This window comes from Notothenia coriiceps, unplaced genomic scaffold (genome assembly GCF_000735185.1).
Source record: "Notothenia coriiceps isolate Sejong01 unplaced genomic scaffold, NC01 NC01_scaffold00011610, whole genome shotgun sequence".
Lineage (NCBI taxonomy): Eukaryota > Metazoa > Chordata > Actinopteri > Perciformes > Nototheniidae > Notothenia > Notothenia coriiceps.
Window position 1 is genome coordinate 22,638 of NW_011344311.1, and position 11,771 is coordinate 34,408.

Consider the following 11,771-nt stretch of genomic DNA (forward strand, 5'->3'; position numbering starts at 1 on the left):
ACTCGTGTTGATAATATCTTTTCTTTTTTATTTCTGATATACAGCAGATCATCTAATACAGCAATTCAAGGTAAGTTGTTTCGGATAATTGCTGGAGAGAAAATAAAATACAGAGATTTGTAAAAGCTCTGTCCTCTCAGGAAGGCTTTCAAAAACTCCAGATAAAAGCTAGTAAGTCCGCCTTTAGTTTTAAAAACAAAGAGACACTATTTCAAACTGTTCTCTCTGAAATGATTTGTATGATATTTCAATGATTCACTTGGAAAGCAACCATTTGTACAACAGAGCCCTCAGTTCTGACTTCAACAACATCTTATGAGCGTTGCGGCCTAAAATGAATAATTTGAGAACTGAAAACAAGCCAGAATAACAGTCAATCAAAGAATCCAAATGCTCGGATGTGAGACAAAAGGCAGTAATCACTTTCAAACTCCGGAGGGCACTGTTTGTCTGGAGGGCTGTCCATCCACATCCAACACCTTATGCACACATAGATCCTTTTCAAATAAGGGTTCAGATTTATACTTAAGTATATGTAGATATATTTTAGTAAAAGTCACAGGATTCAATCATTTCAAGTATAATTCAAGTATTTCTTATACACTGACATTTAGACAAAAATATTTGAATCAAGCAACCCACCAGTCAACAGATGCAGATGTTGCTCCAGAAGTATGTGATTTTCACAAACCATGAAGGAAGAGCAAAGAGGAACAAACAAATTAGAAATGGATCACGTGATACCCTAAGTATCTAAACCCTGAGGACAATAATGTGTTCATCCCCTATAGTAAGAATGAGATGGCTGCGATTCATCAAGTGCTTGTTATCTAGAATGACCACCTGCACATCGGCTTTTTTAACTATGCTGCTGCCCTAATGTTTATAACATCTTATCAAATATATTTGTAATATTAAACACTACATTGTATCACTGCAGAGAGCCAGGCATAAAGGGCAAATTAGAGAAAATATTTATTTTGTATTTCGTTTTGCGCAAAAAAACTCTATTTCTTATTCCTGCTACTGAAACGATATGTTTTACTTTTCAACTTCTCCAAAAGGTCAAAAAAAGGCATTTGCATTTTTTCCCTTATGCCTTGCAGTTATACTCTTACGGAGCATATCCTTTGTCATGTATCAAGAGATCAATGTTCCTATGGTGAAATGTGACCCACGGTCTTCTGCACTCCACCTGCACATTATAGTAGCATGTACATTTATTAGGTGGCCTATCTAAAGTATCCATTCCCATGGATACATATCCTGAGCAGTCTTCAGGTCAGGTGCAGATACTGTATGACAGTCTGTGTTCTGTGCAGGCATGTGGGGAGCGCTCGGCGGTGTTCAGAGGCACACATGTATCTCAGGTCACTGATATCACATTTCCATTTATATTTCATTTGCTGGATGGTTCTGGTAAAATTCCAAGCTCCAATAGATGAGCTAGGATCACAGTTTATCATTTTTAAATGTACTTGTCTATGTTTTGTAGCTTATTATTTGTTGATATATTCTAATAGAACAGCAGAAGTTCATGTTACTGTTCTATCATGCAATGTTGGAGAGCATCATGAGGTATGGTATTACTGCATGGTATGGTAACTTAACAGTGCAGTCAAAGTCACAGATCGCTCGCCTGGTACAGACTGCTATGAAAATGATGGGGGTTAAAAAACACCCATCTCTCCAAAACATATACGAGCAGTCCACTATCAGACAGGCAAAACAAATGGTGTCTGATCCCACCCAGATACTCCACCCAGAATTCCAGCTCCTACCTTCTGGTAGAAGATTCAGGGTTCCCAAGAGCAGGCTGAACCGCTATAAGCACTCAACCTATGTCCATTAAGCTTCTTAACATTCACATGAAATGAAATGTAGTCAAATTGAATGAAATGTACTTTTTAAATGTTGGCCATGAGGGTTGTGCAATAGGTCGCCATTGTCAGTATGTGCGTCTGTGTATTGTGTTTGTTCAAACGATGTATGACTGATGATATTTGTAATGTCTCTTAATGTCCACTATGTTTGTATATGTACATGTATGCGGAACTGCAGGACGGAGTCCAGAACAAATTTCCTTACGGGGACAATAAAGTATATCGTATCGTAACACAAGATACAGTGGAATACGTTTGTTTTTTGATCAAGAGGAAAGGAATGAGATTGACTGTATCATTGCTAGAGCAGCACTTATGTATTATACAAACAGGCAGCCATCCTGTGAGAGCAGATAAAGTCTCCACATTTCCCCTTTCCCTCCCATATCTCCTTGGTGACCTCTTAGAGAGCAAGAGGTTCTAAGTGAGCTATTTATCCAGGCTGCCCCCCCCATCCACAGTCTGCCCAGAGCCTCCCCCGGCCCCGCCGTGCTTGTCCAGAAAAACTGCCATGTTTAGGGCCCCTCCCTCGGGGCCCGCTCCTGCTGCACTGCTGCTTTCTCAGCCAGGCACATGAATTTGATTTTAAGATATTTTGTATAACATCTAGATTTGCCTTGTGATTGCTTCTTCACTATTCGATCCATCGATTATAATACATGTAAAGATGTCATGGTTTTATTTGGAATTCAGTAGTAAATACCACACAATGTTAAATAACAAGTTAAATACTTGCATTCAAACACCAAGCACAAATATCCTCATCAAAAGTTGTTGTTGTTGTAATGTTGTTATGCATGAAAACACACAAGCTAATCAGAAAGCCCCCTTTATGTTATCTGATTTAAGTAGCTGATACAACTACGTTACATTATGTTAGGTCATTTCATTGATGTCATTGCATCATATTTTATTAGCTGATTTTCCTTAAGGTCCTCACAGATTGATGTTTTAGTATTTCATGTTTTGCACAAGTCTTTATTGTTGTTATATTCTCATGTAAACACCAAGAGTTACATCCTGTCTGTCTTTATGCTAAAGGTCCTCCAGTTGTTGAGCACTGATTCACACTTTTGTGAAAATCTCTTTCAGTGACTGCTGAACCCTCCTTCATATTCAATCAAACACAGTGGCCTTAGTTGTTGCTGAAAATCTTGAACTGTATCATCTGCAGTTTTATTTCCATACTCCTCTCTTGGATGCTGATGGGCCCAGAGAGTTGCTGCAGACAGACAGACAGACAGACAGAGAGAGACAGACAGACAGACACACAGAGAGACAGACAGACAGACACACAGACACACATAGAGACAGACAGACAGACAGACACACAGAGAGACAGACACACAGACACACAGACACACAGACACACAGACAGAGAGACAGACAGACAGACACACAGACAGACAGACAGAGACAGACAGACAGAGACAGACAGACAGACAGACAGACAGACAGACCGACAGACAGAAAGACAGACACACAGAAAGACAGACAGAGAGACAGACAGAGAGACAGACAGACAGACAGACAGACAGACAGACAGACAGACAGACAGACAGACAGACAGACAGACAGACAGACAGACAGACAGACAGACAGAGACAGACAGACAGACAGACAGACAGACAGACAGACAGACAGACAGACAGACAGACAGACAGACAGACAGACAGATTTTTCCAGCTGTCTCTGAAGACAGACAGACAGACACACAGACAGACACACACACAGACAGACAGACAGACAGACAGACAGACAGACAGACACACAGACACACAGACACAGAGACACAGAGACACAAACAGACACATAGACACACAGACAGACACACAGACAGACAAAGGCCTGCCTTTTGGTGATAATAACTCATCTGTGTTGTCAAAGATTTGTAACCATGTGGTAGCACTAATCTAAAGTCAGACATCTCAACACCTTAAATAGATGAAACTTGAACTACAGTATCTGCATGGCTAGAAGTTAGTAGACTTCGCGAGGTGGAGCTCATTTCACTTGTGTCTTCTTTTTCTTCTTCTCTCACTGATGATGCCAGTCCAAACCAAGTCTAGAATATCTTGATACCTTCAGGGGGAGAGATACCCCAGTGAACTGAGAGCTAATGGAGATGGTGGCCTCACAAGGGGGAATCTTGACCTTGGCCCCTTTTTGTAAAAGCTTTGCCCCTGTAGCAAACAATTGCAGGGAGGGGCTGCATGGGTGTAGTCTGAGTGTGTGAGTGTGTTTAGTGAACATTTGTTTGTGCTCTTGCTGAGGCTGTTGCCGTAATGTAGTCCAGCCTTTTCCCATCTATCAACATAGCGTAAAGCTGCTGTGTGTACCCGTGTACCGTGAGGTGGAAGCTCCCAGGGCGAGACAAAGGCCCGGCCGGACGCCTCAGTGTTTCCTGAGCTGCAGCATCTGTGTGCTATCCAGCACCGCTGGGGAACGGCATGAACAAATCCATACTGCCTGGACCGTGCAGACTTCACTACCGCCTGCTCAACCTTTTGTAAATCGGCATTTTGATGACAATTCCCAGTGTCGCGTTGTTCCCAATCAATACACACAGAGCGGACGCCTTAATAGACACAGAAAACTGCTGCTTGGCCACTGTATCTCTGGGCTGCGGAGACTGACACCCTGTCTGACTGATCAATAAGTGGCGCGGTGCACAAGCTTAGCCCTGCCCACTCTGCTATCACACACGGGCCCGTTTTCCTCCGGCAGCGGGGAAGAACTGCCCAGCAACTCCCCAAGGTAGATGAATCGGAGATGTTACATGTGAACTGGCTGTCAAAACGATTCTGTCATCTCCCCTTCTTTCCGGTGTTTAAAGATGCTGACACACTGTGTTTGGGGTACCAATGTCTTGTTTAGAAGTGATGGAGGCTTTTAGCTTTTTTTTCTAAACTCCCTTTATCCGTTTAAGTGTGCACTCAAGTGTTAGAATTTCAATTTCACCTGCCACAGACGTCTCCAGGCACATTGTGCGCACTCACAGCTTCCTTCAGGTCATTTGGCCAGACCCTTCTTTGAATTTACACACTTAACATTCATGTGGAATCTTTTGTTTTGCTACTAGTTATGAAGGCCACTTATCTTCAGTTTCTTTATACTTCTATTATATTATTTGTATTTATTTTGTGATCCCTTGACACAGACACTCTGGTCAAATGTACGATGTTTAGTTATTTTTCTTCCATAACATGTCTTCTTACAGAATAATGACAAGACACTTTTAAAACACACAGGTGTTTATTTGACTTGCTTTGTCTGACTGTTTTGTGTGTTCGTAAATTTGACATAACTGTAAATGGAAATGTCATGATTACTATAAGCACACTTGTTCTACTCTTAGCAATGAATCTCCGCTTCAGCAGCGCTTACAGACATCAATCAATCAATCAATGTTTATTTATACAGCCCAATATCACAAATGTTACATTTGTCTCAGTGGACTTCACAGTTTGTACAGAATATCAGTATGACAATACGACACCCTCTGTCCTTAGACCCTCACATCGTACAAGGAAAAACTTCCAGAGAAAACCCACAGTTTAAAGGGAAAAATGGGAGAAACCTCAGGGAGAGCAACAGAGGAGGGATCCCTCTCCCAGGACGGACAGACGTGCAATAGATGCCGTGTGTGGCATCAGACTGTCCAGGTTTATTCCTCTATTTTCTTCATATTATGAGTGTTGGTTATATTTCATTCATAGCCTGATTCATCCACCATTTTATTTATTATTCCTATTTTTTTAATGGCTGTTGACAGTATATTTGTATTTATTTATGTAGTCATACACATCAAATAAACCCTCTCAGTATAAATATTTGATACTAATATGTCAACAATTCTTACAAATCTATTTTCAGAAAAACTTGTCATATCAAAAATGATTGACTTCATTTAAGTGATCAACCGGTGAAATATCATGGTGATATTGATTAGTTAAATTGATAAACTTATTTATTTACCTGTAGTGTCTACTTTTAACCTACATTTTAATTGTGGTTAAAGTTCTAGAAGATGCTTAGGATTCAAGATGTTTTTATATGGAATGAACAAACATTTCCTTTGTATGTATTTGTGATGGTGCTAAGTGAATATTGTGCAGATAGTGAGTTGAGATGAAGCAGTGAGTAAAGAAGGCCAGATCAGATTCAGCTTGGGATCATTAATGTTTCAGAGGACGCCAGAGGGAGAATGGGAGAGTCACTGCCGGGATCCATTTCCTTTCACTGTGGCTTTGTCATTTTGGATCAATCCCACCCAACGTAGGCCTTTTGTGGCTCATCTCTAATGGGGGAGATTATGTGATAAAACGATTTCAAGGTGTTGGGTTAATGATATGGTTTTAATGTGAGCAAACAATTCAGTCACTTTTCATGGATAAAATAGATTGTTGTGGAAAACATCATTTGACCAGCAGGGTCTCTCAACAAAGAGGACCTATGCATGAAGTAATGATTCCCCCTCTCTGGCTTCCTCTTCCCCAGCCTTGTCCCACTGTAGGCCTCTGGGGCTGCTGAAGTACTTACCATCCTACTCCTCTGCTGTGATCCCACCATGGCATTACTCTGCTTTGATCCTGCTGCAGTCTGACACATGACCACACAGACCCCTGAATGGGCATTAGCACAGGCTTCAGCAAACCCAGCATCTGTGCCTCCCAGCACTGCCACTGCTCAAATCATTCATTAAATCAGAACACAAAAAGTAACTTTACTTGAATGCCTCAGCATAAATATTTGATCATGGCTGAGAATAAATCTTTGTCATTTTGTTCTCCTTCCTCCTGCTGTGGGCTCCTTATAGATCTTCCTCGCCTCGCTCTCTCTTAGCTATTTAGATACAGGCACATGCATGGCTAGGTCATTGGTGAAATGGATCTTATGCATCTTGTAGAAAGATTCCTAGCTGGGCCTGGTTAAGGTTGGCATATGTCCTGGTGTTGTGTTCTGAAAGAGGCTACCGGTTGAAGGCACTAAGCATTCCTCTGTTTTAACACGTCTTACTAGTTCATTTACATGTTGGCTACAATCTCCTTGTGCTGTACATGCTTTGTTTATTCAGGCAAAGACACCCTATGATTTATTACTGCATTCAACCACAGTCATTTTAACAAGGCTTTTTGTCACGGACAAACAAACACAAAGGGATTTCAAATATTAAGTTACTAAGTTAGAGTAGACTTCATCCCCAAAATGTATATATTTAATATATCAATGAATCACCCGCATGACCTTCAATTCTTGAAGAAAACTTTATTTGTTCTTGCAATCTCTCACAGTTAGCAAATAATCAAAGAACTTTATTCAATTCTTGATGAATTGAATAACGGCAGAATTGTATTAATCATCAGACCTTTCACATCAATAGTATATTGCAATTCTTATTTGGTCAGTTGTATGCCCACGTTGTTGCAAGCCTAGCTTTCTAATAAACATTTCTGTTTAATACACTCATTAGTTAATTCATTCAAATCGGGAAGCTCAGCAATAACATTAGGAACTAAGAAGTTGAACATTGAAATGATCCATTCCTGGTGGTTTATGATTGCTTTTCCTTAGCTGACATTCAACCTCTTCAATTCTAACATTTACACATTTAAATATATACTTCTTATTCTTCATAATTACAATTGTTGATTCATATTTCTTTACAGATTATGAAAATAAAAATGAAAGGAAAAGGCCATTTGAACTGGTTAGGTTCAACATTTGAAGATGTGTGACAGAATGTAGGCAATCACAGTTTGTATTTATCTTTCTTTACATCTTTCATTTTATTTAAATAATAGAAGAAAAAAAATGTTCTTTTTGTTTCACGATAATGATTTAACATTCTAATAATCTGAGTGAGATTATATATAATAATAATAATCTGCCTATCAGAGTGAGATTGATCATCTCTTTGATCTTCAGATCCCCCATGGATCCCCCTGTTTCTCTTTGACATTAGGGAGGATGTTTCTGTTGATCAGGTCACAAATGTTACATTAAAGCACACTTTTTGAGTTCCTTACTTCAAGATGTATACAAATGTTTAAAAACCTTTTAATTTAATAAAATACATCTGATGAAAGATTAAATAGAGAAAAGTACAAATCTGAGCGTTCCTACGAGTTTCTCTTCTGATTCTTCATGCACAGTTGTTCTTATTCTCGCATTAACGGTATAGCATAGGATGTGTGCAGGTCTTTCAGCTTTACATCCCACACATCACATTCACAGCCATGTCAAACCTTTTACTGGAGAACAAGAATTTCATCTGCACACTAAAAGGCTACACAGCTCTCTTTCTTGTCACTTGTGTTCATAAGATTTAATTTTCATCTGTTTTCTGTCCCCTCGAGAGAATAGAATACTTTGTTATCAAGCCTTTTAGCCTTAGAAGATCCTTTTAATGTCACCTTCAGGATTCATATGTTATTAGACATGACTTCAGATTAAAGGCGAAACCAGGCAAACAAGACGAGAGCAGAGATGGTAAAAGGATTGAACACAGGTTCTTTTATACAGAATATAAAATGATTTGTGTAAAACCATCCATGGAGCAGTGTGAAACACACACACACGCACGCACGCACGCACACACACACACACACACACACACACACACACACACACACTCTGAGTGAGCGGCAGCAGAGCAGCCTTTCTGTTCCTGAGTGACAGCTCACATCCAAATTGTCTAGTGATATGTAATGCTAAATGAACCGGATAAACATGTCTTTAAATGAATGGACAGCCTTCCCAACCCCCCCTCCCCTCCCCGCCCTTCTTTAATCAAACCTGTGGGTCCCCATCCCAGGCAGCCCCCACACGCCAGCAGCGGTCCCCCATGGACTCATGCTGTTCAGGGCCCCATACCCTCAGAACAGAGCCCGGCTAATGGAAAGCTTTCAGGGCGGCTGGAGAAAGATGTCGGCTCTCATTTGGCCTACACCTTTTTCTGATATGACCTGTGTGTGTGTGTGTGTGTGGGGGGGGGGGGTCATGGCTTTAGAATCACACACACGCACGCACACACACCTTGGGACACGCCATTATAAACAGGTCTGAAAACTGAAAACAACAACACTGTCCACCCCCAAACACACACACACACACACACACACACACACACACACACACACACACACACACACACACACACTCAGGCCTGCATTGGCCTCCATGAATGTTTCATATTATGTTGGGCTTTTCAACACAAAGTCAAAACAGTCGACCATCACACTGACATTCATGATAAAAATATTGTAAAAATATAAGACAATGGTATTCTCCCCCTTCTTGCATTGTTACAAAAAGCATAGTTAGTTTTGGCATATTTCTTGTATGTGAAACCTTTCTGCAATAAACTTCATTTTGACCTTATAAGGCATTAAAAGACAGCAAACCTCAAATAAGATAATATTTTTAAATAATCTCTAACCAAAGAAGAAAGGCCAAACAATATAATCCCATGTCTAGCTAGTCTAAGGTATTTCGATAAGATTATAATGGCCTCACTTTGAAGCTACAGCATGATAGGACATGTTAAGGGTTGAGAATAGGATTACCTATCTGTTTTAGATTCTGATGTAAGGTCATTAGGCCCTATTTGAAGGTATCGACCTGTCATTTGAATTACATTGAATCTCAGCTAATTATAATTCCCAATCAAGTGACAAATGGAAGTCCCTTGCAGCCAAAACAAGTTATTCATTTAGTTTCATACCTAACTTTGGATGATAATATATTAAGTGTGGATTTAATCTGTAGACGCTTTGGTTCACAAAAACTACCGTCTGGGAAGACTGGAGGAGGACCCAGTCCGGTAGCCTTTCAACTCCAGTAGAGCTTTCCTAGTATCCCTGTGAAGGCTGGGGCCATCGAACCAGAGTGGGCGATGTTCAAAGCCTCCATTCCAGAACATGCTGCCGGGAGCTGTGGTCTCATGGTCTTAGGTGCCTCAAGGGAACACTTTCAGGAACTCCCGAACCGACAACAAACCCTCCCTCTATGGTCGAGGAAGAGTTGGAGAATGGGGGTGGGTCAACATCATTCTCCAGGAGAAGGTCACTGAGGAGTTAAAGAACTTCCCAGTGACAAAACCCCAGGTGTTGATGAGATCTGTGTAGAAATGCTGAAGGCTCTGGGTGTTCAGGGACAGTCATGGATGACTAGTCTCGTAGAAGTTGGGGACAGTACCTTAGAAGTTCTACATGGGCCCCAGATTACTCGGCCTCCCCAGAAAAGTATACTTTAGGGTGCTGGAACACTGGACCAGCTCCCAACCTCCCAAAGATGAAGTTGGATGGATGGATGCTTCCGTTCAAAATGGGACAAACTTTTCTATGAATGTGCGCGACTAAACACATGATCATTCTGTAATACAAACAATGTTCTCAAACGAATAAGCTGTTCAGATTAATTGCTGTATGTCAAAGTGCACATGGTGTGTTAAGTGTGTCGAGGGACGTGTGTATAGCCGCGGCTGGCACTGCAGCAGGAAGCCCCCCCCACACGCGTTAGGCCTGTCAGCCGCCTCGCTGATGTCTCTTGTTATTATTTTCCTCTCATTCTGCTGCCTTTTCTTCGCCGAGTCATGAATAATTTGTGTCTACGCCTTGTTGCTCAATGACAGCTGTGCAGTTGGTTTGCAGTCTGTTTTTCAGATCAGGTGAATAATGAATAAGCCTCTGCAACAAAAGAGCCATGTCCTATATGTGCCCTGCCTCTCTTCATCTGTCCCAGCTTTAGGTGGCGTGTCAGTCGCCAAGGCAGGGGACAGGTGAGCAGGAGAGTCTCTCTGACGCAGAAGGTTCCCTACATTAAAAGTGCATCTAACACACTAATCAGTGCTTTGGCTCTGAGAGCTTAGAAATCCTGGATCTCTCTCAGGTTATCTCTCTTTGTAACCTGTCTAACCTGTGTGAAATGTGCTGATGAGAGCGTGAGAGCAAATAGCACATTATTATTACAATATACACAGCAGGTCTGTCGCCCTCAGGGAAACAATCACATTAGCTCTCTCCACATGGTGCTCTCTCATGGAAAGTACAATCTGACCGTTCACCAGATGTTGCTGATTCCAGATATTCACTCTTGTCAGCTGTTTGGGACGAGATCTGGATCCCTCTTTTTTAGCGAGGAGGTTCTCCATGTTTGTAAGTCAGGAGATGGAGCTGTGGTGTTTTCCCCAACAATGTTGAAGTGTCATTTTGTTCCATTTTACGTACAACATTATTTTCTGCAGTCTCTCTGACATCAAAACTCATAATAAATGAAGTCCAGATTGAGAAATCATCCATCTTGTTCAAACAGAACAGCATAGTGTGTCTCTAGAAATCTCTCTTTTATTATTCATGTTTAATTTCATATTAATAAGGAATCCTCCAAAAACCACAAAACCCTGACCCTGAACTTTCTAATTGCACAAATATGTCATAGAAAAGGATTACCTCTGGGTATATGCATGTGCGGTTGTGTGTGCACAGATGTGTGTGCTTTCTTGAGTGTGTGCACTTACGGACGGAGACGCAGGCCTAGATTTGAGCCTCAGACTGCAACGCTCTGATTACTCGCCCACTCCGATCGATCGAGCCGTCTTCTATTCATATTTCATATGCCTTGGGGCAGTGGGGTAATGCTTTAAAATATCTGCCGTGCCCTTGGAGGCAAATCTTGCCAGCCTAATGGCTCGTTTTGGAGATTTCTGTTGGAAAGCTCCTCTGTGATCGTGCTTTAAGGAGCGACTCAGAGGGGATCCTGCAATACCTCCAGACACAATAACAAGCCGCTGCTCAGTCACCTACAGAGAGTTGTGATGGGAGGTTGATGGCTAAAGTTCAGCTGGTGTCTGAGAAACACACCTGAAGTTACCCACCGCCCGTTACT